This window comes from Acinonyx jubatus, chromosome D1 (genome assembly GCF_027475565.1).
Source record: "Acinonyx jubatus isolate Ajub_Pintada_27869175 chromosome D1, VMU_Ajub_asm_v1.0, whole genome shotgun sequence".
In the NCBI taxonomy this organism is placed as follows: Eukaryota; Metazoa; Chordata; class Mammalia; order Carnivora; family Felidae; genus Acinonyx; species Acinonyx jubatus.
In genome coordinates this window covers 98,666,914-98,693,951 of record NC_069390.1, presented here as the reverse complement: position 1 = coordinate 98,693,951, position 27,038 = coordinate 98,666,914, and the positions used below count along the sequence as shown (strand labels likewise).

Genomic DNA, 27,038 nt, shown 5'->3' with positions numbered 1-27,038 from the left:
CCTCCGGGGCCAATTTCAAGTTTCGTGTCTATCACAGCTTCATTCCAACCACGGCAGCGGAGACAAGGATGAGGGGACTCTCAGCTAAAAGGAGAGAACGGGCCTCCTGTTTCAAGCTCTTATCAAAAGGCAGGAGTGTAAATCACCACAAATCACACGCGGCACTGGGCTTCTTTCGTCGTTTTTATCTGCTCTTCCTCACAAACTGGGAAGACGTTAGTGACACCGGGTGACACACACACGTCGCGAGGAGCACAATTCTTAGAAGTGGAGGGAATGAATTCCGAAGTTTCAAGGTATGAGAGCAGGCGCGCATAGAAAGTCTGCTTCAGAATTCACTGCTTGTAATTTTGTCCTAATCTGACTCAGGAAGAAATATCTTGTGGTGCATTTAGATTCTAACCTTTCAAAGAGCAAAAATACACACAAGGCGGTCTTGACTTCCCTTGCTCAGCCTCACTGCAGTATCAGAGGCAGGCCACTAATGGGATGGTGGTGGGGAGCCAACATTTCTTAAAATAAGTCACTTTTCCACTATAAACAGAGAGCGTCTCCATCTGTCTGCTAAGTCTATGACTCTGACTGACCCAAAACTCTAGCTGAAAATGACTGTACCCTGACAGCAGGTCAAACAACAGGGCAGAAACTTTTCACTTTTCATGATAAAAAGAGAGCCCCGTCTAGAATGGGGGGAAAGGGGCCCGTGTGCTAAGCTTAGGTGGCTACCTGAGAACGTCTCTGCCAATTCCAAGCTAACCACAGCTGCCCGTTCTTTGCTCTGCCACTCAGCTCTATCATTTCTTCTTTCGACACCCATGGAAACGACTTCCTGTTTATCAAACAAATGCTCCTTTCCAGAAGAGCCAGGGCCAGGCCAAGAGAACTCAGCTGCTGGGGAGCAGGTTAACAAGAGTGCACTCACTGTAATATCACAGGTCCCTAACTCTTGCAGGCCCCAAGCTGCCGAGGACTGGGGGACAGAGGTTTGGTACTTTGTTTTCCTTGCCAAGAATCCAACTACCTTACACCAGCCTGCTTTACTTACTCCTACATCTAGTTGCAATCATTTTTTTTTAAGGTTATTTATTTATTTTGAGACAGAGAGCACAAGCGGGGGAGGGAGAGAGAAAGAGAAAGGGGAAAGGGGGAGGAGGGAATGAAAATCTCAAGAAGGCTCCAGACCGTCAGCACAGAGTCTGACACAGGGCTCAAACTCATGAACTTGAGATCATGATCTGAGCTGAAATCAAGAGTCGTACGCTTAACAGACCGAGCTACCCCAGTACTCCTAGCTGCTATCTCTTTTCTTCATGCTCCCAGGCTTCCAGGCCAAAAACCTTGCTGTCACCCCCTTCTCTTTCTCCCACCCCCACATCCAATCCATCAGCAGATTTTATTAGCTCTACCTTCAAAATATACCCAGAATTCAACAATCCCTCATGCCACCTCCACCCCACCCTTGTGTCAGCAACCTAGCCAACAGCCACTATCTCCCTCCTGGATCACTGTAATCGCTCTTCACATTGGTCCTAACAAGTGTCCCTGATTCAGTGCTTGGCCCCCTGCGATCTACTCTCAAAACAACTGCCAGAGTAATACGCCTCTAAAAAATTTTTTATTTTGAAATAATCACAGATTCACAGGAAGTTGCAAAGACAGTACGGACAGGTCCGATGTACCCTTCACCCACGTTCCTCCAGTGGGTAAATCTTACATAATTATAGAAAAAACCCAGAATCTGACACGGGTACAATGTGAGTAGAGCCCTATCTCATTTTGTCACACCTGTACATTCATGGAACTACCACTGCAACTGGGATACAGAATTATTTGGGATACAGAATTATTATTATATGTTTTCTTTGGTCTATCCCAAGTAAATTAAACTTCTTCCTTAAAGGTCTTGAGGAAACACAATTTCTTTGTGAGACAGTCATAAGATATGCCTAGAACTGTTTCTGTCTTTCCCTCTGCCTCCTTACTATATACAAAATAATGTTCTGCAAGGGTGCCTGGGTGGCTCAGTTGGTTACACGTCCAGGTTTGGCTCAGGTCATGGTCTTGAGGTTCATGAGTTCGAGCCCTGCGTCTGGCTCTGCACTGACAGCTCAGAGCCTGGAACACGCTTTGGATTCTGTTTCCTCTCTTTGCCCCTCCCCCGTTTGTGCTTGCACTTTCTCTCTCTCTCTCTCTCTCTCTCTCTCTCTCTCTCAAAAATAAATACACATTAAAAAAAATGCTCTGCAGATGATCAATGCTTCATAACTACAGATTACCTCAAGAAATATCAATGAGAGAAAAGTCTATAAACTTATAAAGACATATTTCCTTAATTCTTCATTGTGCCACTAAACAAAGTTTGTAAACTAAGTACTATTTATGTTAAGTCTTTAAAACAAAAACAGGCTATTCTTTTGATATGAAGTTCTTTCACATTAATGTATAAAGGAGGATTTGTTTTCTTGTAGCTCCTTAAAAAAATACTTCTAGACTAAGCGTCAAGCCCAGGCAGCCTATGAAACAGAAACTCATATATTCCGAAAGGCCTTTCAAGAATGCTATTCACACAGGGGTCCCTGGGTGGCTCAGTCAGTTAAGTGTCCGACTTTGGCTCAGGTCATGATCTCACAGTTTGTGGGTTCGAGCCCCACATTGGGCTCTGTGCTGACAGCTCAGAGGCTGGAGCCCACTTTGGATTCTGTATCTCCCTCTCTCTCTGCCCCTCCCCTGCGTGCTCTCTTTCTCTCTCTCTCAAAAATAAATAAACATTAAAAAATTTAAAAAAAAAAAAGAATGCTCTTCAGACATTTCTTACGTAATGCAAATGTTTCACTTGCTACACTAATATACTAGCAAATGTGGGTTGGCTAACTTTGTAATAATGAGGCTATTCCCTGGTTCTTATAATTCACAGGCTCCAAATCAAGCTCATTCTTTAGAAGCCAGCTGAAAGGTCATTTATCTGAAGGTTTTCCTAACCTACTCACCTACCCTAGAAGAAAATGCACAAATTAGAAAATCTGTGTCTAATGGCCTTTATTCTAGATATTTCTATAATATCAGTGAACAGCTGTGTTACAATTATTTCTTAACATGTGTGTCTTCCCTTTTAGACTAAGGTTTCATGGTCCATCGATAAGTTTCTATCCTTGAATCCCTGCAAGGTGTTAGAAAATATGTATGGTGTGCCTCTGTTTGCAAGAAGGAACAGAAAATACAAATGTGCATGTGTATACGTGTGTATATGTTTTCTAAAAGAAGTAATGTCAAGTAAAAAAAATTTCTAAAAATGGTTACTTATAGGGGGATGAAAAAGGGATGGAAACTTGACTTTCCTGAATGTACTCTGTTTTATAGCTTTAACCATGGAAACACGTAATGTTTTAAATAAATCAAACAATTCACAGTTTACTCAAACAGAAGAAAAAGTAATTTCTGACACCTGAAACCTAACTGGGAAAAAAAATGGACCTAGTTGTAAGTTAAATTGTGACATAACCAATCAGAGAGTAATTTTTTTTAGTGACAAACACAGTATTTCGCCTTAATGGGATATAACCTAAGGAAAAAAAGAACCAGTCTCCTTAGTATTTGTAATAATACTGGGATTGTTTTGAATCAATATTGCCCTCATTCACTCATATCAAATAGGTAATACGCAAAGTCATTTGGAACCACAATTTTCAGCGTAAGAAAAACAAGATATAAATATACAATATTCAAGAAGTTAAAAAGACTGAAATCTTACATTTCAATTGGGATGTTAGTACAAACCTGTGTTTTACTTTTCTCTATATAAACAATACAGATCTCCTACCTCTGTGCCCTGAAAAGGCCTCTAAGCAATGACAGAACGGTAGCAGTAATAAGCATCCCTAGGGCACAGATTTTGGTCTCTACGTGCTATTTTCCACTTGAAAGGGCCACAGTCCCTAGAAGACAGGTTTGATTCCAGGTCTGAGATGAGAAATATTCAGGGTAGGCCTGGGATAGCTTAGCTAAAAGCAAGGAAGTTATCAAAAGGACATGGGAACACGTCAAAAGGACACAGGTGTCAACTTAAAGAGGCTCCTGCTGGCCAAGTGGAAAACTTTAAACATCAAAAGACCAACGACTCAAGGGACTGACACACAATAAGTGTATTAAGATTCATAAATTCACATTGATATTACAAATAAAATCAACTTTTCTGGTCACCACTGGAGATTGGTAGGGTACCAATTCATCATTCTGAAATTTAATACATAAAGGAAAAGAATCAAGCACTGATTTTGCCTTTACTACACTTTCTAAACAGTTTATAGGCAAAGTTCTCCACAAAAGAATTAGAATTCACAAATACACAGAAGGAATGAGAGAATCAGAAAATTACAATTTTGCAATTTCTAACGAAATATGTGTCTAAGCAACTAAATTAGAAGGGCAGCTAAACCATTACGTCAAGGTCTGATGGGAAACTTTATAAAACTTTATACATCACGAAAAGTGGGGAAACCAGACATTACACGACTCCTGAGATGATGCAAGAGGAAGACGATGAAGTGGTCTTGTCCCCATGGCCCCCATGTTGGCCTGTATTTAACCAAACCACTTTACACAAAATCACGACCTAGAGGAACACGCGGACTGACACGATAAGGATTCAAATCCATAATGCAGGAAATTGTACAAGATGATCCAGTTTCTTCAACAAATAAATGGCATAGAAATAAGTATGTAGACGTCTGCCAGAGAAGGTTAGGGTTGTTACAAATGATAAAAAATTTGAGACACTTATCAACTTATTGCATGTATGGGCTTTGCTACATCGTGATTTGAGCAAACTATAATAAGACGTTTTGGGACAAGTAGAGAGAGCTAAACATGCCCTGTTTTATTTATTAGAAGAAAACACTGTTAATTTTGTTGGGTATAAGAATGGTATTGTAGACTTTAGTTTTGATTATGAAAGAGTAGGTGATATTTAACCATCTATAAAAGTTGGACTATTTGCAGACAACGGACAATAACCAGCAAAAGACTATGATTCTTCACAGAAAGCATAAGAGGTAAACCCCATATTCACCCCAAACCACAACCTAGGGAGACAGAGGTCAAGCCAAGAGAAGTAGGTTAGTTTAGAGGAAAGAGATCAGAGTTAGGGCCTAGTAACACAGCTAGAATTTGGGTGGTGGGATAGCAGAAAAGGAACACCAACAGTTAGCATAGAAATTCCACTCAGGTACTTGGCCAACTCCCAAACTGCACATATGCAAAGCAAGACAATGGAAGGCCTAGCAGAAAAAAACTGATGGGAGAATGAAAGCTAAAGAGAAATTTTTAGATGCCACATAGCATTCAGAAGATGCTGGAGTTCAGATTTAGCTTATAAGGAGAGACCTCTGTGAATATTCTAGGCACTCAGTTGAGGCCTCATTAGACAAAGCCCTAGGAGTAAGGACTGTGCCAAAGGAATAGTAAGTAAAACTCATAAAACCACCCTAACAAAGCCTAAAACCAACCCTCAGCATGATCAAGTTGATCCATATGTAATTTAACTTCCTGCCTGAACAAACTCAACACCACAGAAGATAACATAATCGAGAGTCTCTACAACATGTCACCCTTAATATCTAGCAAACAACAAAAAATTACTAAACATGGGAAGAAGCAGGAAAAGTGACCAATAGTCAAGAGAATGAAGTCAATAGTCAAGAGATTAAAGCAAAACCAAAGATGACTCAGAGTTAGCAGGCAAGGACTTCAAAATGATAATTATTATGTTAAAGAAAATACAGGACAAGATATACAAAAAAGATGAAAAGACAGAATATGTCAAGGGAGAACTAGAATCTAAAATATATATAATCGTGGGGTGCCTGGGTGGCTCAGTTGGTTGAGCGTCTTACTTTGGCTTAGGTCATAATCTCATGGCTCGTGAGATCAAGCCCCGTGTCGGGCTCTGTACTGACAGCTCAGAACCTGGAGCCTGCTTCGAATTCTGTGTCTCCCTCTCTCTCCTCTGCCCCTCCCCCACTCTCACTCTGTGTCTCTCTCCTTCACAAAATAAACATTAAAAAAATTTAAATACAAATAATCTATAATCATACATTCTAAAATGGCAAAACATTTGAAATTGAGAATTTATTGCATAGGTTTTAAGAGCTAACAAAGAAAAAGACAGGATTGGTGACCTTGAGTTAGGTATTATGGTGAAGTTTTTTAAAGTCTCTCGCTCTCGGGGAGCCTGGGTGGCTTGGTTGGTTGGGCGCCCAACTTCAGCTCAGGTCATGATCTCATGGTCCGTGAGTTCGAGCCCCGCGTCGGGCTCTGTGCTGACAGCTCGGAGCCTGGAGCCTGTTTTGGATTCTGTGTCTCCCTCTCTCTCTGCCCCTCCCCTGTTCATGCTCTGTCTCTCTCTGTCTCAAAAATAAATAAGCGTTAAAAAAATAAAAAAAATTAAAAAAAAAATAAAGTCTCTTGCTCTCTCTCCATATATATATACATATGAAAATATATATATTAATATATATATGAAAATGTTAAATATTTATGAGTGAGTAAATGAATATTTATGAGTGAGATTATATGATTTCTCAAATTTGCTTTAAAATACTTTAACCAAAAAAAAGTTGGGATAAAGGGTGAAACAAAAACAGCAAAATGTTGGTAACTGTCAAAACTGGATGATGAGCATATGAGAGTTTATTATACTATTCTCTTCCCTCTTACATATATTTGAAACTGCTTATATTAAAAAGCTTTTAAAAATGGAATCTAACATTTGTATACCTATGTTCATAACATCATTCTGTCCAACAGCCAAAAGGTAGAAACAACCCATGTATCCATCTGTGGATAAATAAACAAAAAGTGGTCTGTACACACAACGGAATATTATTCGGCCTTAAAGAGGAAGGAAAGTTTGATACATACAACGTGGAGGAGCCTTAAGGACATTATGCAAAGTACAACAAGCCAGTCACAGAAGGACAAATACTATGATTCTACTGTTAAGTGGTAACTAGAATAGTCAAGTTCATAGAGACAATGTAGAATGGGGCTGCCAAGAGATGGGAAACAAGTAAATGTGAAGTTAGTGATTAATGGGCACAGACTTTGAGTTTTGCAAGACAAAAAGAGTTCTGTAAATGGACACTGGTGATGGTAGCACAATAACATGAATATAACTAATGCCAAACTATCTACTTAAAATGGTTATAAAGGTAAAACTGTATGCGATGTGTCTTTTAACATAAGGGCTTTTAAAATGGGACCATGGGAATGCAAGCTGGTGCAGCCACTCTGGAAAACAGTATGGAGGTTCCTCAAAAACAAAACAGAACTACCCTACGACCCAGCAATTGCAATACTAGGCATTTATCCACGGGATACAGTGTGCTGTTTCGAAGGGACACACACCCATATTTATAGCAGCACTATCAACAATACCCAAAGTATGGAAAGAGCCCAAATGTCTCTTTCCATCAATGGAGGAATGGATAAAGAAGATGTGGTGTGTGTGTATATATATATATATATATATATATGTGTGTGTGTGTGTGTGTGTGTGTGTGTGTGTATGTGTGTGTATATATATATATATATATATACACACAATGGAGTATTACTTGGCAATCAAAAAGAATGAAATCTTGCCATTTGCAACTATGTGGATGGAACTGGAGGGTATTATGCTAAGTGAAATTAGTCAGAGAAAGACAAAAATCCTATGACTTCACTCATATGAGGACTTTAAGAGACAAAACAGATGAATATAAGGGAAGGGAAACAAAAATAATATAAAACCAGGGAGGGGGACAAAACAGAGGAGACTCATAAATATGGAGAACAAACTGAAGGTTACTGGAGGGGTTGTAGGAGGGGGGATGGGCTAAAAGGGTAAGGGCACTAAGGAATCTACTCCTGAAATCATTGTTGCACTATATGCTAACTAATTTGGATGTAAATTTAAAAAAATAAAAAATAAAATAAAAAAAAACTCTTTGCTAATAGGATAAAAAAATTTTTTTTAATAAAATGGGACCAATGATCTCAGTTTTGTCGATTGTTTCCTTCGCTATGCAGAAGCTTTTTATCTTGCTGAATTCTCAATAGTTCATTTTTGCTTTTGTTTCCCTTGCCTCCAGAAACATGTCTAGTAAGAAGCCGCTATGGCTGAGGTCAAAGAGGTTGCTGCCTCCAGGATTTTGATGGTTTCCTGTCTCACATTTAGGTCTTTCATCCATTTCGAGTTTATTTTTGTGTATGGTGTAGGAAAGCGATCCAGGTTCATTCTTCTGCCTGTTGCACTGTACAGTTTTTCCAACACCACTTGTTGAAGACACTGTCTTTTTCCCACTGGATATTCTTTCCTGCCTTGTTGAAGATGAGTCGACCACATAGCTGTGAGTCCATTTCTGGGTTTTCTACTCTGTTCCATTGATCTACGTGTCTGTTTTTGTGTATCACACTGTTTTGATGACAGCTTTGTAATACAGCTTGACAATTGGGTGCCACCAGCTTTGTTCTTTTCCTTTTTTCCCAAGACTGCTTTGGCTATTTGAGGTCTTTTGTGGTTCCATATAAATTTTAGGATTGTTTGTTCTAGCCTCTGAAAAATACGATAGGGATTACATTAAATGCGTAGATTGCTTTGGGTACCATAGACATTTTAACAATATTTGTTCTTTCAATCCATGAGCATGGAATGTTTTTCCATTTGTGTCCGCTTCTTTCCTAAGTGTTCTATGGTTTTGAGAGTACAGATCCTTTACCTCTTTGGTTAAAGTATATTCCTACGTATCTAATGGGTTTGGGGACAATTGTAAATGGCATCAATTCCTTGATTTCTCTTTCTCCTGCTTCATTATTAGTGTTTAGAGGAGCAACAGATTTCTGTACACTGATTTTATATCCTGCGACTTTGTTTAATTCATTTATCAGTTCTAGTAGTTTTTTGGTGGAATCTTTTGGTTTTTCTATTGTCTGCAAATAGTGAAAGGTTTACTTCTTCCTTGCTGATTTGGATGCCTTTTATTTCTTTTTGTGTTCTGACTGCCGAGGCTAGGCCTTCCAGTACTACATTAAATAACAACGGTCAGAGTGGACATCCTTGCTACAGAGGAAAAGTTCAGTTTTTCCCCACTGAGGACGATATTAGCTGATCTTTTGTAAATGGCTTTTGGGATGTTGAGGTATGTTCCATCTATCCCTACTTTGTTGAGGGTTTTTATCAAGAATGGATGCTGTATTTTGTCAAATGCTTTTTCTGCATCTACTGAAACCATCATATGGTTCTATCCTTCCTTCTATTAATGTGGCATATCACGCTGACAGATTTGTGACTATTGAACTACCCTGCAGCCCAGGAATAAATACCACTTGATCGTGGTGAATAATTTTTTAATGCACTGTTGGATTTGATCTGCTAGTATCTTACTGAGAATTTCTACATCCACGTTCATAAGGAATACTGGTCTGTGGTTCTTTTTAGTAGGGTCTCTGTCTGGTTTTGGAATCAAGGTAGTAATGCTGTCCTCGTAGAATGAGTTTGTAAGTTTTCCTTCCATATCTATTTTTTGGAATGGTGTAAGAAGAACAGGCATTAACATTTCTTTAAATGTCTGGTAGAATTCCCCTGGGAAGCCACCTGGCCCTGGACTTTGGTTTGTTGGGAGATATTTGATTACTGATTCAATTTCTTTGCTGGTATTATAGGCCTCTGCACAGTGAAGGAAATAATCAACAAAACTAAAAGACAATCTACAGAATGGGAGAAGATATTTGCAAATGACATATCTGATAAAGGGTTAGTATCCAAAATCTATAAAGAACTTAGCAAAGTCAACACCAAAACAACAAATAATCCAATTAAGAAATGGGTAGAAGACATGAACATTTTTCCAAAGAAGACATACAGATGGCTAACAGACACATGAAAAGGCGTTCAACATCACTCATCATCAGGGAAATACAAATCAAAACCACAATGAGATACCACCTCACACCAGTCAGAATGGCTATAATTAACACTATAGGAAACAAAAGATGTTGGTGAGGATGTGGAGAAGGGGGAACCCTCTTGCGCTGTTGGTAGAGATGTAAACTGGTGCAGCCACTCTGAAAAACAGTATGGAGGTTCCTCAAAAAGTTAAAAATAGAACTACCCTATGACCCAGCAAATGCACTACGAGGTATTTACCCAAAGAATATAAAAATACTGATTCAAAGGGACATGTGTACCCCAATGTTTACAGCAGCTTTTATCAATAGCCAATATGTTGTGTGTGTGTGTGTGCACGTGCGTGCGCACATACTGGAATATTACTCAGCCATCAAAAAGGGTGATGAAATCTTGCCATTTGCAATGATGCGGATGGAGCTAGAGTACACTATGCTAAGTGAAATCAGTCAGTCAGAGAAAGGCAAATACCATACAATTTCACTCATATGTGGAAGTTAAGAAACAAATCAGATGAACATAGGGGAAGGGGGAAAAAAGAGAGGGAAGCAAATAATAAGAGACTCTTAACTATAGAGAACAAATTGAGGGTTGCTGGAGGGGTTGGTGGGTTGGGGATGGGCTAAATGGGTGATGGGTATTGAAGGAGGGCACTTGTTAGGATGAACAGTGGGTGTTATATGTAAGTCATGAATCAGTGGGTTCTACATCTGTAACCAAATTTGCCATATACGTTAAATAACTAGAATTTAAATAAAACTTGAAATAAAAAGAAGATAAAATGAGATCGATCTCAGTCTTTCTTTCATTCATACACACACACACACACACACACACACACACACACACACACACACCAGCCCAGAAAATATCTCTGAAAAACATCAAAGTTTGAAAGCACTAATTCCAAATATGTCATAAAAATCTCTTTATATAAAGTCAACTTTCTAAGTATTATGATTAAAATATCCTTATTTTTTTCTAGCAGTTTTGCTTTGTCAGAGAAACTACATTTTCCAAAGAAGGTTAAGGGGGAGAAAACAGTTCAGAGAACCCTCAGGAAAAATATTAATACAGAAGCCAGGCAAACATATTCTCTTGGGACCTGTATATATTAAATGCAGTAAAAATATTTTGATAATTCTCTGGGGCATTTATTTTTATATAATGGTAGAACTAGCAGTGTGATCACACAACTGCCAGTTGTGTGAATGGGTGTTTAGCAGTAAAGTAAGGTCATCAAACTAAGTTTTTAAGCACGAAACACAGGTGGCTTCCTCACATATCCTAGGCAGGTTGCAAGCATAAATGCTACAGTCATAGCTGATATGAAGAAAATAAAACAAAAAAATGAAGACTAATGAATGGGAAATTAATTGGGGAAGAGACAGAAGGAAACTGTCTTATTTCAGAGTGATAAAATGAAGCTCAGTGATACAGTTATTTGCTTCTGTTAGTAAAGCCTGAGAAAACAGCTAGCTTTTATAGCCAAAGGGAGTAAATAATTTAGTGGGAAAATAGTGTTTTAGTTGTAAAGATAAACCAAAGGTTATAAAGGATTAAATAGGAAAAGCATGTTACAAACAAATCGCAAACCTGGTATGTAGCAGTTTGTCCAAATAAATGTGGTAGCGTTTTCAAACAAACACAAGGTTCCAGATGAAACACTTATCACATTATCTGCTATTCATGGTTGTGCAATTCAGGCTTTCCCACTCTGTGCCCAATTGGTCAGTAGCATAAATGAATGGCTTTATGAGAAGTTCCAGGTTCCATACATGCTGGCACCATTAGGAAATGTTATTTTTAAAGCATCGAGAATGTCTATGATAAATCATGCACACTTCAACAAACTGCTGTTAATAATTTATTATAAATGCCCACGAGTTCTGCCTGGTCTTCAGGAAACTTTTCTTGATAAAATGCTGGATTTATGACTTCATGGTCTCAGATAGGAAGTTTGGGGATATATATCTAAAGAAATCATACTGGGGAAGTTTTAAATTATGAGCGTAGTGGTTTGCCAAACTAACCAGTTTCTCAATTTTGTTTGTAAAATCAAACAGACACACATTGTCATGGCTGCCCCTTTGTAATATGGTTCTGAATAGTACGCAATACTCATTTCAACAAATCAAATGGATGAGTCATAAATGTTCATTCAATAACCATTTATTGAAGCCTATTAAGTTGTTCAGAATTTATAACCTTCAATATCTTTCTCTGCAGCTATCTGGAAAACAAAAAGGTGTTTTCCCCCACATCAAACTCATTAACTAAAATACCTGTTGTGGAACAACATGAAAATTGCATGCCTGACTTGGTTAGATTTCACTGCAACACAATGAAATAATTTTACTTACTACGCGTTAGAGCCCGCATCAAACAGTGACACGCGCGCATACAATTCAAATGCCACGCTCTGCAGTCTAGTGACATTCTCTCATTCACTTAGTCTTTCATCCAGCTGATCAATAAATATTTACTGGGCATGTGTTCTCTGCAGACACTGTTCTAAGTGCTAGAGATCTAGCAAGGCTCAAAACTGTACAGTCTTTACTCTCATATATGTCAGTTGTTGATAAGAACCAAGAAGGAAAATGAAGGAAGGAGATACAGAGCGGTGGGCCAGCAGAAAAAGTGAGACTGTAGACAGCATGGCTAGCAGAGATCTCTCTAATAAGGTAACATTTGATAAGATATCTGAAGGAAATAGAAGAGCGAGCTATGCAGCTATCTGGGAAAAGAGTATCTCAGGAAGAAGGAATGGAATATATGAAGGACTTAAAGTGAGAACATACTGGAGACTTTAAGGAACAAAAAAGACATGCCAGTGCAAAAAGAGGGAGAGTACTAGGGCCTGAGGTCAGAGAGGTAGCCGGAGACCAGATGATATAGTTTCATAAACCACAGAAAGGACTATGCATTTCTTCCAAACAGATGGGAAAGACAACAGAAGTAGCTGAGTGGTAAGATTTCACTTTCAGGTTTAAAGAATCACCCTCACTGAAATAGTGGGATCAGGGCAGATTCAGGGAACACTGGTTGAAGGCTGCTACAGTAATCCCAGCAGCCTAGGACTGTGACCTAGACCAGGCTGGTATTGGTGGCAATGGTGATTGAATTCGGCATACGTTCTGAAGGTTGAGTCACCGAGATTTACTGATAGTTTTGGCGTGAAGTGTGAGCAAGGAAAAATTAAGTGTGACTTCCTAGAAGTTTTTGATGTGAGCAACTGGATGAATGGAGTTGCCATTATGGAGATGGGGAAGACCGCTGAGAAGAGAAAGTTGGTAAATGGACATCAGTTTGCACAGGTTAAGGCTGAGAGGCCTATCAGACATCTAGATGTCAAGTAAACACTTGGATACATAAATCTAGAGTTCAGAGGATAGAGCAGGAGATTTAAAATTCAGGAGCCAGAAGTTTAATGGGTCATACAAAATTAACTAGTGAGTAGACGGGCACAGAAAAGAAAAGAGGTCCACGGACTGAGCCAAGGAGTATTCCAAAATTTAGATATCAGGAAAATGAGTAGGATCTGGCAAAAGAACCACCACAAGAAAGGTGATAAATTAAGAGACTATTGTTTAAATTACCGAATCTAGTGTCAGCACCTCAGTGATACTACCTACAGCAAGTGAGAGACACAGAAACACACACACACACACACACACACACACACACACACACACACACAGGGAGAAAGAAAGAAAAACTTACTACAAACAGTTTTATAGTGGAGGTATGTTCAAAGGAAGAAGGAAATAGGCAATTAACTCTCTAGCAAAATCAGGGCAGAGTTCACAGAAAGTATAACGTTTGAGAAGGGTCATGAAAGCTGAGTAGCAACTAAAGGGCAAAGGAGAATAGCTGGGCTTTGTATCTTGTGTTCTCACACTTCGTACTGAAATCGCCTTTCAACCAATTGTTCTGAGACCACAAATTCCTTTATAGGCTTCCCGAGGAAAGAAAGGACAATATTCCACGAGGAATTAAGAAGCAAGTAATCAGGAAGTTTTCTAACTCCCCACTACCTTCACACTGCCAAGGTATATGCTAGGATATCTGGTAAACCCCTTTCTGCTTCTCTTGCCTTCACATGTATCAAAGACACAGAAACCTACATCACAGTCTACTGCTCCACCCAGATCCTGCCAGTTACCTAGGAAATGTCAACAGCCATGAGGATAATCTATTTGACAATTTAGCCTCATGACTCCTTGAATCTTCTTCATCTCCAGTGACATAGAACTCCCTCAAAGTTCAGCAACTGTTCCTCTGGCCACATCCTGAACTTGCCTTTGCTTAATATTTTTCTACCTTTGAAATTTTAAATTTCAATAGTATACTTCCCTCTCTCTTAACATAACCTTCTTAACATAACCTTCTAGATCAGCAATGTTGAATAGAAATATAATGTGAGCCATTTTAATATAATTTAAGATTTTCTAGTAGTCACATTTAAAAGCAAAAAGTATCTGGGGCGCCTGGGTGGCTCAGTTGGCTGAGCGTCCGACTTCGGCTCAGGTCATGATCTCACAGTTTGTGAGTTCGAGCCCCGCGTCAGGCTCTGTGCTGACAGCTCAGAGCCTGGAGCCTGCTTCAGATTCTGTGTCTCCCTCTCTCTCTCTCTGCCCTTCCCCCACTCATTCCATGTCTCTGTCTCGCAAAAATAAACATTAAAAATTTTTTTTTAAAAATTTAAAAGCAAAAAGTATCACTCATATTGAAAGTTTTATATTTTATTCAACCCAATACATCAATCCCAACCCAATCATAAATATTAGCAATGAGATGCTACTTCAAATTCCTATCACATTTCAGACACTAAATTGTCTACAATCTAGGTGAGATATAATTTTGTCAAAAAAAGAGTTGTGTTTAATGAAAAGGTATTTTACACTGTGTGTAATAAAGAAATAGGTCCTGCCCCCAGTGAAGATCTGGCCTTGTCCCTTGGCTTCCGAGAGGTCATCTCTGAGCCCCTAGAATGTTATGTGAGTGACAGGAGCATCTCTGTTTACCTAGGGGGCTTGGTTCATGCCAATCTTACAACATGACTTAACGTGGAAGTGGTCATATTCATCTAGTCTTAGGGTAGAGGCTGACCACACTAGGAAGACCAACAATGTAATGGAGGGTGTGAGTTTTGGGTCACGCAATAACAGGCGACCTGAAGCAGAGATGAAGCATATGGGCAATCAATCAATCAGTCATGCCTACGAAACTCTGAACACAGAGGCTCAGGTCAGCTTCCTTACAGGCAGTCCTCAGTGCATACTGTTGCACAACAATGTCAGGACACTGACACTACACATCCTGATTCTACAGGGAGAAGAAAATAAAAGTTCTGTGTTTGGGACTGCTCATGTAGTACCGGACTCTGTGCTTCTTCCCTTAGCTGATTTTAATTTGTATCCTTTCCCTGTAATAGACTGCAACTGTGACTATAATGGCTTTCAGTGAATTCCATCAGTCTTTATAGCAAATTATCAAAGGTAAGGGTGGTTTTGGGAAATTTCCAAACTTGCAGTTGGTGTCAGAAGTGAGGGTGGTCTCGGAGACTGTGCTCTAACTTTGTAATTAGCTAACTCTCTCAGCTGGCCTAAAACTCTTGGCACACTGCCTTAGTTTTTTAGTTTTACATGTACAGTAAGTCAGATTCAAAATTCGGTTGGTCAGTAGTACTACCTACATTTCAAACGCCCAAAGCAACATGTGGCCAGTGGTTACTGCATCAAGCAATGCAATTTCAGACTGTGAGCCCTCTGATCCTCTTATGCCCAACACACTTCATTCTCCATTTCATCTAGACCTCTAGCTTTTTTCAGTTCCTACTATTTAAGATCATTCATCCTGATGTCAGGTGCCTTCATCCCCCTTTCACCCCACACCCAATGACCCAGACATTAATTACTTTATTGTCAGTGGCCTCAACTCTTCTGCCAAATGTCTCTCTTCTTCTGCACATGTTCTATAAACCACCAATACTGGATCGATCCAAATGTCTTTCTTACCCCCTTTACCCACAGGCTGTTGAGTACTGCTGAGGATAAAAATCATTCAATCCTGTATAATGGAACAACAAGTACATGGTTTCCCATTGCCAGGGCCTCTCATCAACTCCTAGCTGTCCTTGATCACACCCTTCTGTCACTCCCAGGAGCAGCTAATTTCACCTCCTCCACAGGCATCCAGGTTCCTATCCTTTCACCCTTAACCATCAGGTGCTGATCTGGCCTCCTACTTGAGGCAGAAAATTAGACAGAAGGTGGGAGGTATACCTTACTTCACATTCTTCTACCTACAAAACCACCTACAGCCACATATGCCCTTTACCTTCTTCCACCGTCTCTGAGCAGGGCCAATCCCCGTGTTCACAGCTCAAGCTCCTCCTATTACTCATGGACCTAAGTGTGCAGGTTATCTTTTCCACATTGATTATACTCAAACTCATCCTGCTCACTACTGTCTCCTTAACTCCACCCTAAGATCAAGTCTTGTATTTAAACAAAACAAAACTCCCCCTTGCACTTTGTCGAGTAGTGAGAGGATCTAAGATTTCACCAGAATTTAACAAGTTAATATGCCACGGCTGCATGAATGCTGGCAGAAGACATGAGACCCTCTAGGTCAGAGACAAAGGACTTTGGTATATAGGGCAGAGCAAGCAGCATAAGCATCAACATATTTGCTTCAGTTATCCCAATCCTAACTCCCACAGAGTGATGGATGGAGACCAGGGGACATCTACACATTCAGCTGGGTGCATTCAAGACAGGAACCTGTAACATTACAATTCTTCAATGATAACATCTGCCAGTGAGAGCTTACTATGTACCAGGTGATAGTCTAAGAATATTATTTATTTATTTGTTTGTTTGTTTGTTTGTTTGTTTATTTTTAAGAGGGAGAGACAGAACACAAGCAGAGGAAGAGCAGAGAGAGAGGGAGACACAGAATCCAAAGCAGGCTGCAGGCTCTGAGCTGCCTGCACAGAGCATGATGTGGGGCTCGAACTCACAAGTCATGAGATATGACCTGAGCCGAAGTCAGACACTTAACTAACTAAGCCACCAGGTCCCTGTAAGAATCTTTTTATTTTTTAAAATACTTCTTAGAAATTGAAATATAATTAGTATGACATAAAATTAACTATTTTAAAAAGTGTACAATTTGGAGGCACCTGGATGGCTCAGTCAAGTGTCTGACTCTTGGTTTTGGCTCAGGTCATGATCTCACAGTTCGTGAGTTTGAGACCCACGTTGGGCTCTGCACTTAGAGTGCAGATACTGCTTTGGATTCTCTCTCTCTTTCTCTCTCTCCCTGCCCCCCTCTCAAAACAAACAAACAAACAAACAAACAAGCAAACAAAGTGTACACTTTGGTGGTTTCAATATATTCACTATGTTGGGCAATCATCACTACTATCTAATTCTAGAATATTTCCATTAGCCCAAACAGAAACCCTCTACCAACAAGCAGTGAGTCCTACTTCTCCACACCCCTGTTCCATGGTAACCACGAATCTACTTTCTGTCTCTACAGATGTACCTTTTCTGGACATTTCATATAAATGGACTCACACAACATGTGGTCTTTAGTGTCTGGGTTCTTTAACGGAACAAGGTCTTCTAGGTTTATCCATGCTTAGCTTATATCAGTACTTGATCCTTTTTACCACAGAAGGATATTCCATTGTATGGGTATACCACTTTTATTTATCCATTCATCAGTTGATGGAAATGTGACTTACTTCAACTTTGTAGCTATTATAAATAATGCTGCCATGCAGGGGCACCTGGGTGGCTCAGTCAGTTGAGTGTCCGACTTTGGCTCAAGTCATGATCTTGTGGTTTGTGAGTTCGAGCCCTGAGTCAGGCTCTGTGCTGACAGCTCAGAGCCTGGAGCCTGCTTCAGATTCTGTGTCTCCTTCTCTCTCTGCCTCTCCCCCACTTGTGCTCTGACTCTCTCTCAAAAATAAATGTAAAAAAAAATTTTTTTATTTAAAAAAAATAATGCTGTATGCACATGCTGTACAAGTCTTTGCACAGATTAGGCACTTTAAAAACACACAATCCTAGGGTGCCTGGGTGGCTCAGTCGGTTAAGTATCCGACCCAAGGTTTCGGCTCAGGTCATGATCTCGTGATTCCTAAGTTCAAGCCCTGCATCAGGGTCTGTGCTGACAGCATAGAACCTGCTTGGGATTCTTTCTCTGTCCTTCCCCCACTCACATGGTCTCCTTCTCTCTCAAATTAAATAAACTTTAAAACACACACACACACACACACACACACACACACACAGACAATCCTTACAACAACCTCTAAGATAAGTGGTACCATCAGCAGCAGCATCCTTATTTTCATCTTAAAGAGGAAGACACTAAGGCAGTGGGGTTTAAAAACTTGCCCAAGCTCACAAAGGCTTTAAATGGAAGAATCAGGATTTGAATCACAGCAGTCTGACTCTATCCATGTTCTTACCCACTAACCATGCTGCTCTGTTTAACTCTACTTCTAATCCGTCTTCTCTATCCCCAACGCCACTACTTATCAGATAATCCGCAGCTCTCATCAATTTCATTGCCAATAGCCTAAATGCTCTCCCAGACACTAATCTCATCGCCCTCAAATACACCCTTATTTTGGCACCAATGTACCCTTTCTAAAACAGAAGCTGGACCGTGTCTTGACCCTTGCTTAAAGTCCTTCCATGGCTATCATCTAAGAGTGGACAAAATTATAGTGGCCAAAGATTCATTTATTTAAAAATATTACGTGGAAATCCAATAAGCATATTAGGTTTAAAAGGGGAGATACTATGCTTTTGTTGAACAGGAAGGAAAAATGGGAGGTGGCTGAAAGTATTTGGAGGAAAGCATGACCTGTAAACTGTGCCTTACATACCTACCATCTCAGAGAAGGCATCTTAGACATTTCCAAAGAACCTTTAGAACTTCTGGAATAATTCAAAAACCACCAGCATATCACTTAATCCTCTAAAAAACTAGTTCTAATTCCCTAAGTATACCAAGTCGTTTCATGCCTTCAAGTCTTTACTGTATTACTCGTCCAGAAAGCTGATTTCCACTCAGCAAACTTCTCATACTTGAAAACTCTGTTCAACCATCACTTCTTCCATAGACTTTTCTAACCCTCTCCTTATGCCAACCATTGCAAACACTGCTATCTTTATCACATTCCTATCGTTGGTGTCCCTCGTGCAATACGATACCCACAATGGAAGATAATATTTTAGGTACAGTATGACTGCCACAAAGGGGAAAGGCACTACAACTCTTTCAGCAAATGTGAAACTGAGTTGGAATCAAACAGCCAACTACTGTCCCAAACAGTTTGGTGTCATAATCTGCTAATAACATCAGGATGAAGTTCCCAGCTAATAATCTTTACACCTAGAGCAGAAACGTCCAAGCACCATGATTCATCACCTCAAGCAACCTTGCAAAAACTCTGGATCAAACCAACCAACTATGTTCTTCAATCCTATACCTAAGCTGCCAACTACTGCTAACAAACAACCCATTAAAAAAGCCACAAGTGGAGTCCCAACAAAATTAAGATCCCCAACAATTACTAACCTATCAATGCTGCCTATGAGTCCTTCAGCTTGTCCCCTTATCATCTACTTCTTTCATTTCCTTTAGATGCTATTCTGTGATCTCATCTCAGCGTACAAACTCTTTTCCTACTTTTCAAACACTAGTATTAGGAAGTCAGACTCTAAACTTTAGTCCCCCAAACATCAATCTCAAACAAATACTTCTACAAACTCACCAGCTTTCAACTCCTCCTTGAGGAATGCTTCATTAAATCTCACTCTCTCCCTTATATCTACATTCCCTCTGGCTCTACTGGTTCTTTCCCCTCAAATTAACTACAGATGTAAACCAAATACATAATAAAAAGACAACACATATTCAACCAATGGCCCTTTTAGTCACCAATGCTCTCTCTTTACTTCCCATCATAGTCAACTCTCTCAAGAGTCATTTATACCACTGTCCTTCAAAGTTAGGGTGCTGATATTATCTTAGTGGTTGCTCTAGGGATTATAACTATGCATCTACTTCCAACTAATACTGACTTGATTCTGGTAAAATATAGCAACTTTATTCCAAGATGGCTCCATTTCCTCAACCTTCCTTTAGGTACTTGTATTACATCAATATATCTTCAAAATCCAGAAATAAAGTGTTACAAATACTTCTTTAAGCCCTTTTCTGTCTTTTAAAGAATTAGGAGAAGAAACGGGGAAAGAATATATTTATGTAATCTTTTATTTCCTATATATTCATCTCTTCCGATTTTCTTTAGTTCCTCCTATGGATATAAGTTGCCATTTGGTGTCATTTCCTTTCAACTTGAGCACTTCCTTAGGATGCCTTGTACAGCAGGTCTCTCAGGCCCTGGTTACTTGGGAATGTGTTTATTTTGCCTACATTCTGAAGGACAGTTTTGCTAGATATAGCATTTATGGTTCATAGGTTTTGGGGTTTTTTTATTTCAGCCTTTTAAATATGTCAATCCATTGCCTTTAGCCTCTTTTTTCTTTTCTGGTAAGAACTCAGCTGTAAATCATGTTGCTTCCCTGTATGTGATGAGTCATTTTTCTCTTGCTGCCTTCAAGATTCTCTGTCTTTCAGCAAATTGACAATATGTGTCTAGACGTGGATGCCTTTTGGGTTTATCCCACCTGAGATTCACTGAGCTTCTTAAAACTGTAAATTAATGTTTTGTTATACGTTTTGGAAGCTCTTGGTCATCACTTCTTCAAGTATTTTTTCCTGTCCCTTTTTCTTTCTCATCTCTTTCCGGAATTCCCATTACAAATATGTTCATATACTTAATCTTGTCCCACCAGTCTCCGAGGCTCTGATTATTTCTCTTCAATGATTTTTCTCTCTGTTCTTCAGACTAGATTTTTTTTCTATTGGTATTTCAAGTTTGCTGGTTCTTCTCCCACTTCAAATCCGCTACAAAACATATCTAGTGCATTTTCATTTCAGTTACTACACTTTCAACTCTAGGATTTTCATATTGTTCGTTTTTATAGTTTCTGTTACCTTACTGAGATTTCCTATTTGTTGAGTCATTGTCATCATATTTTCCATTTAGACATGGTTTCTTTTAATTGTCTGAACAAATTTATAATAATTAAGTTTTTGCTAAAAATAACATCTAGACCTACTTGGAGAAATTTTCTACTGGCTACTTTTCTTCCTGAGTACAGATCACATGTTTGAGGTTTCTTTCTTTAACATCTACAGTGGGTTGTTTTTTTTATGTTTATTTATTTTTGAGAGAGAGAGACAGAGTGTGACCACGGGAGGGGCAAAGAGAGAGTGGGACAAAGAATCTGAAGCAGGCTCCAGGCTCTGAGCTGTCAGCACAGAGCCCAATGCGGGGTTCGAATCCATGAACTCTAAGATTGTGACCTGAGCTGAAATCGGACACTTAACAGACTAAGCCACCCAGGTCAACATCTACAGTGTTTTCTAATAACTGTATATTATAGTTAATACGTTTAGCCAATTCTGGATTATGATTCTTCCTCTTGAGGACTGTTGTTTTTGTTGCTGCTTTTGTTTTACTCGTTTTTATTTTTTTAGTAACCTTGTTGGAAGTAATTTGAGAATCTGTCTCCCTGTGGTATGTAGCCATTGATTCCTCCTGCTAAATTAAAAAATATATATATCTTATGTTTATTTTTTAAATGTTTATTTCTTTATTTTGAGAGAAAAAGGGAGTGAGAGAATCCCAAGTAGGTTCTGCACTGTCAGCATGGAGCCCGACATGGGGCCCTATCTCACAAACCATGAACTCATGACCTGAGCCGAAATCAAGAGTTGCACACTTAACCAACTGAGACACCCAGGCACCCTCCCTCCCTTATTTCTATTCTTTAGCATGGCTTCCTTGACGTCATCCCTATGTCTACACTGATTAGTGATCAAACCACCTTCCACCACAAACCTACTGTTGAGTTCAGCAGTGCATTTGAAAGTTCAGAAAGCTTCAACGTCAGCCTCAGCTTTTACTCTTTGCTGGGCTTTCTCAGGACTTCCCAGAAGATGCCAGTCCCCCAGTAAGCCAGATGTGAATGAAAAATTTATCTTATCCCGTTGTGGCTCTCTCATTAACAAGATCTCCCAACTTAATTTCTGGTTAGTTGACCATTCTGTGGCCTGCCCCCAGAAAGATCACAACTGCTAGCTAGCAAGTCCCACACTTGCTGTTTTTACTGACAACACGACTGGGCATGAGTGGGTTTTGATTTTTTGTTTTTGTCTTCTTTTCCAAATCAAATCAGAACAAAGCTGCTCGTTTTAAGGCCAGACCAGCTGGGGAGGGAAGAGAAAGGATATAGGGGCTCAGGCAACAAAGCCAAAGACACCCACTATTCTCATCACAAATTCAAAAGATTTTCATGAATTAAAGCTTCTCAATGTAATGTTTGCCAATGATTCATTTTCAGAGCCCTAACAATTTTTTTAACTTTTTTTTAATATTTATTTATTTTTGAGAGAGAGACAGAGTGTGAGTGGGGGAGGAGCAGAGAGAGAGGGAGACACAGAATCCGAAGCAGGCTTCAGGCTGTGAGCTGTCAGCACAGAGCCCGACGTGGGGATCAAACTCACGAACCCGCGAGATCACGACCTGAGGCGAAGTCGGACGCTTACCGACTGAGCCACCCAGGAGCCCCGAGCCTTAACAATTATTTTTGACAGTCCTGCCACTTTTGTATTTGTTCCTTAGATGGAATATTTGCCAACGTTTTCACTCTGTCATTGCCTGAAGTCCTGTGATTTCTATTTATCTCATCATTTTCAATGTCTAATCTGTATATACTTTAGGTTACAGTTAATGTATTATATGACATTTATGTTTACATACATATATTTGAATAAGTTACAGTACACAATTTAAATGGTGTTATTAATAGGTTACATGATCAACTTTAGAAAACATTCTTAAAAACTCTCAGTTTCCCCTTCCTCACTATGCACTCACACTGCAGCCCATAACATTTTGATTTCTATTCTTACTTCACTAGTGCAACAGCTCTCTTTAAGAGCACGGAGGGGAAACCAAAGCAAAAGTGAATTATTGGGACCTCATCAAAAAACAAACCTTCTGCACAGCAAAGGAAACAATCAGCAAAACAAAAAGGCAACTGACGGAATGGGAGAAGACTTCGCAAACGACATATCAGATAAAGGGTTAGTATCCAAAGTCTAGAGAGAACTTATCAAACTCAATACCCAAAAGAGAATAATCCAGTGAAGAAATAATCCAGAGAAGAAATGGGCAAAAGACATGAATAGACACTTCTCCAAAGAAGACATCCAGATGGCCAACCGACACAGGAAAAAATGCTCCACATCACTCATCATCAGGGAAATACAAATCAAACCCACACTGAGATACCACCTCACACCTGTCAGAATGACTAACATCAACAACTCAGGCAACAATACATGTTTGCAAGGATACAGAGAAAGAGGAGCTCTTTTGCACTGCTGTTGGGAATGCAAGCTGGTGCAGCCTCTCTGGAAAACAGTATGGAGGTTCCTCAAAAAATTAAAAATAGAACTACCCTACGAACCAGCAATTGCACTAGTAGGTATTTATCCAAGGGATACAGGTATGCTGTTTCAAAGGGGGACATGCACCCCAATGTTAATAGCAGCACTATCGACAATAGTCAAAGTATGGAAAGAGCCCAAATGTCCATCAACAGATGAATGGATAAAAAAGATATGGTATATATATACACACCAGAGTATTACTCAACAATCAAGAATGAAATCTTGCTATTTGCAAGTACCTGCATGGAACTAGAGGGTATTATGCAAAGCAAAATTAGTTGGAGAAAGACAAATATATGACTTCATTCATATGAGGACTTTAAAATACAAACCAAATGAACATAAGGGAAGGGAAGCAAAAATAACATAAAAACAGGAAGGGGGACAAAACATAAGAGACTCTTAAATATAGAGAACAAACAGGGTTGCTGGAGGGTTTCTGGGAGGGGAGATGGGCTAAATGGGTAAGGGGCATTAAGGAATCTATTCCTGAAATCATTTTTGCACCATATGCTAACTAACTTGGATATAAATTAAAAATAAATAAATTATTAATTAAAAAAAAGAGAGCACTGAGAACATGTCTATCACAAAGCCAGAGGCTATCTCTCAGTCCTTATCATAATTTACCTTTTACACCATTCAATAATGCTCCTTTTTGAAATTCCTATTCCCCTTGTCTTTTATAATACCTCAATCTTATTTCATCAACAGCAATTTTTTCATGTACTTCATGGCCTTACCTTCAACTTAAATACTGATGGTACTAACTAAGGGTCTTATCCTTAAACCCTTTTTTTTTTTTTAACGTTTAAATGTTAGAGAGAGAGAGAGAGAGAGAGAGGGAGGGAGGGAGTGCGCGCGCGCATGTGCACCCACAAGCAAGCAGGGGAGGGGCAGAGAGAGAGGGAGACACAGAATCTGAAGCAGGCTCCAGGCTCTAAGCTGTCAGCACAGGGTGCGACATGGGACTCAAACTCACGAGCTGTGAGATCATGACATGACCCGAGCCAAAGTCAGATACTTAACCAACTGAGCCACCCAGGCGCCCCTTAAACCTATTCTTTTCTGCATGATTCCACATCAGTGGACAACTACTATCTCTCTGGTAACGAAACGATACCCTAGGCTCCATCTTATCCCTGATTTCCAGACTGTGGTATCCAATGACTTGATGCACAACTTCCACTGACTGGTGCCTCAAACTCCATGTCTGAAGTAGCACAGTTCATCCAATCTATTTTTCATTCCTGTATCCTCTTACTAGATGACACTACCATTCACACACTAGCACAGTAAGAAATCTAAACATCTTAATACACTCTCACTCATTTTCTCCTTTAACAATGTCATTTTCAAAAGATTTAGTAAACCCCTGATATGTTTAATTAATGTAAAATTTAGAATACTGGCCACTTTTTTTTATATTAACAATGATAAAACAAATGCCTTAAAAAGAGCAGATGGAGTTGTTATTATGCAAGGAAGGAGAGGAGAGACTGCTACTTTATAAATACTAGCTCTGTAAATGAGCCACTGCCTGAGCCTAAATCTCAATAATAATACTCATCAAAAAAAAAAAAAATCTGTCTCACCCTCTCTTTCAATGGGGATTTAATAACGAGAGTAAAAAAATACTTCATATTTATTGCTGCTATATCCATGACCCAAATTTTCAAAACAGAAATTTGGTTTGTATTTGTAATAAAAGATTCTTCCCAGAATACTTAATTGAAGTCTTTTTATATGGAAGAACAGATTCTTCAGCCTGGTAAATGGGGAAAAACATGTACTCTGGAGTCAGATAGTCCTTGGGTTAAATCTCAGCTGTATTAGCAATTAGTTACACCTTAGCCAAATTATTTAGCCTCCTTGAATCTCAGTTTCTTTGTGAAATGATGATAAAAATACCTGTATTTCAAGATTAAAATAAAAGACATGAAATCACTATCTTACTTCAATCCCTCATCATTCTCAGACATTAATGTATACCTTCCTAACTGGCATTGGCATGTTCCATCCCAATTCTTCCTCACATGGCAATAATTCAAGGTAAAGTTCAACTGTTTTACACTCTTGGTCCATTCACTCATTTACTCATTCATTCAAAAAACAATGATTGATCATTTCCCTCAGTAAATATTTGAGTCCATCAGTATGAACTGGAGAGCAAGAAGAGACATGGGGATAGACACAATGGTGAGCAAAAACAGACAGGACCCCTGATTTTCTGTTGTTCGGTGTCTGGGAGAGAGAGAAAAACCATTAAATAATTACAAAAATAAATGTAAAACCACAAGTGATATAAGTACTACTAAGAAAGGATACAGTGCAATGAGAAGGTGCGATAGGGAAACTGGACAAGTCAGAAATGTCATTCAAAGCCCTTCATTATTTATTGAGCCTTTCCTATCTTACCAGCCTCATTTCCGGGCATTTTCTCAGATACGGCCTATATTTAAACCATACTCAACAACTTAAAGAATATGAAACATGCCATGCTTTCTCTCATCTTGAAATCTTCTGAACGGGCTACAGCATTTCTGAAACACCTTATTCCCCTTACTTGGTTCCAGCAAGAATCAGAAGGGGCAGTTCCCGCATTACTTCTTTAATACCTTCATCACACATGATGCTAATATTAATCACCAACTACACCTGGTAATTGATTTTCTTCTTTATAGATGACTGGTATTTTATGAGGAGATACTGTGAAATTATGCCCAAATCCGGTCTTCAGGATGAGTTCCCCAGCGTGCTGAAACAAATTACCACAGGTAGATAACACTGAAGAATTATAATTTATTCACTCACAGTTTTGGAAGCAAGAAGTCCAAACCTGAGGTATCACCAGGGCTTCACTCCATCTAGAGGCTTTAGGGGAGAATCTTTTCTATGCCTCTTCTAGCTTCGGGTGGCTGTCGGCTTTTCTCGACTTGTGGCTGCATAATTCTGATCTACTTGGGTCTTTTTCAAGACTGCTTTGACTATTCTGGGTCTCTTATAATTCCACACAAATTTTATAATCTGCTTGTCAATCTCTACAAAAATGCCAGCTCCGATTCTGATGGCGATTGTACTTAACCTACACATCAGTCTGAGCACTGCTGCCATCTTAACGATGTTAAAAATCCATGAACGTGGGATGTTTTTCCAATCATTAAGATCTTCTTAAGTTTCCTTCAACACTGTTTTGTACTTTTTAGACTATAATATTTGCATCTCTTTTGTTAAATTTATTCCTAAGTACTTTATTCTTATTGATGCTACTGTAAACTGAATGGTTTTATTTCTTCATTTTCAGATCACTCATTGTAAGAATACAGAAATACGATTGATATACTGCTCTTATATCCTGCAACCGTGCTGAACTTTTATATAGTTCTGATAGTTTTTCAGTGGATTTTTTTAGGACCTTCTATATACAAGATCATGTCATCTGTGAGTAGAATTAGCTTTACTTCTTCCTTTCCAA

The 27,038-nt window shown here is 39.2% G+C and overlaps 1 protein-coding gene across 9 annotated transcripts in view; it reads right to left on the bottom strand.

Moving 5' to 3' along the window:
* SIK3 (SIK family kinase 3) overlaps positions 1-27,038 on the bottom strand; it is a 244,593-nt gene that overhangs the window by 81,827 nt on the left and 135,728 nt on the right. The window lies entirely within an intron of this gene.